Here is a 5,252-nt window from a genome sequence, read left to right as displayed (position 1 = left end):
ATAAGCAATTGATAGATATTTTCAGTCCCTTCTTCCTCACTTTCAACGTGACGACCAGAAAGCCGACCAGCTGCTAGCCGTGACCAGATCCAGTCGCGACTAGATCGGCGACCAGTCGCTAGCCGCCAGCCAAAAATAGCAGCGACCAAACAACCACGCAACGATCGACGCTACCCAGTCTCGATCGGCGCTAAGCTCTTTGCGCCTGACACCACCTTCGGTCTTCGGCGCCCAGATCTTCACCGGCGTTTAATCTCAGTTGCCAGTGTTGTCCTATTTTCCGAATCCAACCCACTGTGTGTCTCAGCCGAACCAGAAAACCGATGGCAGATTTGTGGGTTTTTCTCAGCCTAATATGAGCAATAGATTGAGGCCGTTTTCGCCAGTCATGGATGAATTTGGAAGGGGAGATTCTTCATCTTACCACTAGGACCAAGGGATTATAATCCAGGATCAAGTTTCTCAGTAGCAGTTATAGATTAAACAACAGAACGAGATGTTCCAGCAGTAGTTAGCTGCGATTCGGGAAGCCCTGAGATCAACCAGATCTAAACCAATATCCTGAAAATTTGGTAACTTCGTTCCCTACTTACTACTAAAATTTATATTCTAGAGCTATAGACAACTCTTCTAGCTTTATTATAGGAGAAAAGTTGAATGGTGATAATTACTTCTCTTGGTCCCAATCCATTAAAATGGCCCTTGAGGGTTGGCACAAATTTGGTGTCAGAGCATGGAGACGAAACCCTGGCCACCATTAAGGAAAATCCAATAGGAGAATCCTAAACCAATAACCAGATATAACCAGTATTATCTAATAAGCAATTGATAGATATTTTCAGTCCCTTCTTCCTCACTTTCAACGTGACGACCAGCCAGCCGACCAGCTACCAGCCGTGACCAGATCCAGTCGCGACTAGATCGGCGACCAGTCGCTAGCCGCCAGCCAAAAATAGCAGCGACCAAACAACCACGCAACGATCGACGCTACCCAGTCTCGATCGGCGCTAAGCTCTTTGCGCCTGACACCACCTTCGGTCTTCGGCGCCCAGATCTTCACCGGCGTTTAATCTCAGTTGCCAGTGTTGTCCTATTTTCCGAATCCAACCCACTGTGTGTCTCAGCCGAACCAGAAAACCGATGGCAGATTTGTGGGTTTTTCTCAGCCTAATATGAGCAATAGATTGAGGCCGTTTTCGCCAGTCATGGATGAATTTGGAAGGGGAGATTCTTCATCTTACCACTAGGACCAAGGGATTATAATCCAGGATCAAGTTTCTCAGTAGCAGTTATAGATTAAACAACAGAACGAGATGTTCCAGCAGCAGTTAGCTGCGATTCGGGAAGCCCTGAGATCAACCAGATCTAAACCAATATCCTGAAAATTTGGTAACTTCGTTCCCTACTTACTACTAAAATTTATATTCTAGAGCTATAGACAACTCTTCTAGCTTTATTATAGGAGAAAAGTTGAATGGTGATAATTACTTCTCTTGGTCCCAATCCATTAAAATGGCCCTTGAGGGTTGGCACAAATTTGGTGTCAGAGCATGGAGACGAAACCCTGGCCACCATTAAGGAAAATCCAATAGGAGAATCCTAAACCAATAACCAGATATAACCAGTATTATCTAATAAGCAATTGATAGATATTTTCAGTCCCTTCTTCCTCACTTTCAATGTGACGACCAGCCAGCCGACCAGCTGCCAGCCGTGACCAGATCCAGTCGCGACTAGATCGGCGACCAGTCGCTAGCCGCCAGCCAAAAATAGCAGCGACCAAACAACCACGCAACGATCGACGCTACCCAGTCTCGATCGGCGCTAAGCTCTTTGCGCCTGACACCACCTTCGGTCTTCGGCGCCCAGATCTTCACCGGCGTTTAATCTCAGTTGCCAGTGTTGTCCTATTTTCCGAATCCAACCCACTGTGTGTCTCAGCCGAACAAGAAAACCGATGGCAGATTTGTGGGTTTTTCTCAGCCTAATATGAGCAATAGATTGAGGCCGTTTTCGCCAGTCATGGATGAATTTGGAAGGGGAGATTCTTCATCTTACCACCAGGACCAATGGATTATAATCCAGGATCAAGTTTCTCAGTTACAGTTATAGATTAAACAACAGAACGAGATGTTCCAGCAGCAGTTAGCTGTGATTCGGGAAGCCCTGAGATCAACCAGATCTAAACCAATATCCTGAAAATTTGGTAACTTCGTTCCCTACTTACTACTAAAATTTATATTCTAGAGCTATAGACAACTCTTCTAGCTTTATTATAGGAGAAAAGTTGAATGGTGATAATTACTTCTCTTGGTCCCAATCCATTAAAATGGCCCTTGAGGGTTGGCACAAATTTGGATATCTGACAGGTGAAATACTAAAACCAAGGACAGGTGATCCCCAAGAGCGGATTTGGAAAGGAGAAGATTCTTTGCTGAGATCAATTCTGATTGGAAGTATGGAACCTCAAGTTGGAAAACCCTTATTATATGCAGCTACAGCCCATAATATTTGGGAGGCAGCCCAAAAACTCTACTCTAGGAGATAGAATGCCTCTCGTTTATATACCCTACATAAGCAGATCCATGAATGCAAACAAGGGACAATGGACGTTACTGTTTACTTTACAAACTGTCTCTCTTGTGGCAAGAGATGGATTTGTGTCGTGAAATGATTTGGAACTGTCTTTGTGGAGGAATTTTACATTATCAATCTGAGGAAATTGACCACGTGTATGACTTTCTTGCCGGACTCAACTCTAAATTTGATACTGTGCGAAGCTGTATATTGAGGACTAGACCTATACCATCCCTGATGGAAGTCTGTTCTGAAGTTTGCCTGGAGGAAGATAGGTCGAGGGCCATGAACAGTACACCTGTAACACCAACAGATCCACTACTTTCAAAACATCAGGCCCTGTCCAAGATAAACAAAACAGTAAGTCGCCCCTAGTGTGTGAACATTGCAAGAAACCCTGGCACACGAAAGATCAGTGCTGGAAACTTCATGGTCGACCGCCAAATGGTAAGAAACGACAACCAAGTCGGGCTCTTGTAGGTGAATCTGTCACTGGAGATACTCAGCCTCAGAATCAGGAAACCACTTAGAGCACTACTACTACAGTGGGTGTAAGTACAATCGCCCAATCAGGTACTTTCCACTCCTTTGGCCTTGTGAGTATAACTGGTAATAAACCATGGATATTAGATTCAGGAGCCACAGATCACTTAACTGGCTCTTCTGATCAATTTTTGTCTTATCAACCTTGTGTTGGAAATGAAAGAATCAGAATTGCAGATGGGTCCTTTGCCCCCGTTGCTGGAAGAGGACGGGTGTCACCCTTTGCAGGCTTAATCCTCAAAGATGTGTTGCATGTGCCAAAAGTTTCTTACAATCTATCTATTAGTGAACTTACAAGAGATTTGAAGTGTCGTGTTATCATTTCACCTGATGTTGTTGTTTTTCAGGATCTGAACTCGGGGATGACGATTGGCACTGTCCAACATAACAGGGGACTCTATTTCCTCACTGAAGAGGCCTCCTTTAGGATATGTGATAGGACTAGTTTTTTTTCTTCCCATTTTTCTGTTTCTAAAACTGATTATATGTTATGGCATTATCGCCTAGGCCATCCTAATTTCCAGTATATGAATTATTTGTTTCCTCATCTTTCTCACAACATTAATATTTCTAAGTTGAAATGTGATGTGTGTGTCCAAGCTAAACAACCTCGTGTTTCTTTCTCTTCTTAGCCTTATAAGCCCTCTAAACTATTTACTCTGTTCCATAGTGATGTTTGGGGTCCGTCACCAGTTACTACCATAACTGGGAAGCGTTGGTTTGTAACCTTTATTGACGATCATACTAGACTAACCAGGGTCTTCCTTCTGACAGATAAATCAGAAGTTACTTCAGTTTTCCAACAATTTTACAATTCTATAGAAACCCAGTTCAACACCAAAATCGCTATTCACCGGAGTAATTATGGTCGAGAGTACCTTAGTAACGCCTTACGCGAATTCCTAGTCTCCAAAAGTGTTATCCATCAGAGTTCCTGTGCGTACACCCCTCAACAAAATGGAGTGGCCGAACGAAAAAATCGTCACCTTGTTGAAGTTGCCCGATCACTTATGTTGTCAACTTCCCTTTCTTCTTATTTGTGGGGTGATGCTATCTTGACAGCAGCCTATCTAATAAACCACATGCCATCCCGAGTCCTAAAATTTCAGACTTCTTTCCGATGTACCCTTTCGTGTCTTTGGCTGTGTGGTGTTCGTCCATACATACGGACCTAACCGTACCAAGTTTACCCCCCGGGCACAAAAATGCAATTTTGGAGTACCTTCTACATCAGCGTGGGTACGAGTGTTATCATCCCTCTTCCAGAAAATACTTTATCTCTATGGATGTGACATTCTTTGAAGATCATCCATTCTTTCCCAATGGTTCTCTTCAGGGGGAGCATACTGGTGAAGAAACCAATTGGGGTTCCAGCCTTTCTGCTTTACCTGAACCTGAACTCATCCTTGATGTCAGTATCAGTATCAATGCACCTATAGGAAGAATCTCAGGAAGGAAATAGCGTCGCCTGTTATCTCTCTGACTCCAGTTCATGAGTCTGAACAAAGATCAGTTCCAGGTACTAGTAGCCCTATCCCTGATCATGATAATAAATGTGATAAAACTGATGCTTATATTTGAAAACGTTAAGACCAAATGCAGGGAAGATAATGACAGCAAAGATGTGATTGAGGTCGATGATGGTGCAGAGACAGATGATTGTGTGACTCTTAATAACATGGTAGAACCTGGAAAAGAAGCGTCTCTTATTCCCGCTGAAAAAATTGTTGGAAAATAACAGAACCGAAGGGTGAGTGCAGTATGTCAGAAGAAAGTAAAGACAAAGATGAATCCCTTAATTTTTCGATTTCCCTAAGGAAAGGTACTATATCATGTACTAAATATCCATTGTAGAGTTAATTGTGCTATAGTAATTTGTCTCCTGAGTTCAAGGCCCTCACTATAAACCTAGACACAGTGGTGATACCAAACAGTATACACACAGCTTTGGAAAGTTCTGAATGGAAAGCCGCGGTTATGGAAGAAATGAGAGCTCTCGAGAAAAATCATATGTGGGATCAAGTCAATCTTCCAAGTGGTCATAAAGCTGTCGGATGTAAATGGGTGTTCACAATAAAGTACAGGCCCCGATGGAACAGTTGACAGATACAAAGCCAAATTAGTTTCCAGGG

The sequence above is a fragment of the Benincasa hispida genome, chromosome 1 (genome assembly GCF_027475165.1).
Source record: "Benincasa hispida cultivar pf3 chromosome 1, pf3_genome.v1.1, whole genome shotgun sequence".
NCBI classification, from domain to species: Eukaryota; Viridiplantae; Streptophyta; class Magnoliopsida; order Cucurbitales; family Cucurbitaceae; genus Benincasa; species Benincasa hispida.
The sequence above is the reverse complement of the archived record's forward strand: the minus strand, read 5'-3'. Positions refer to the sequence as shown.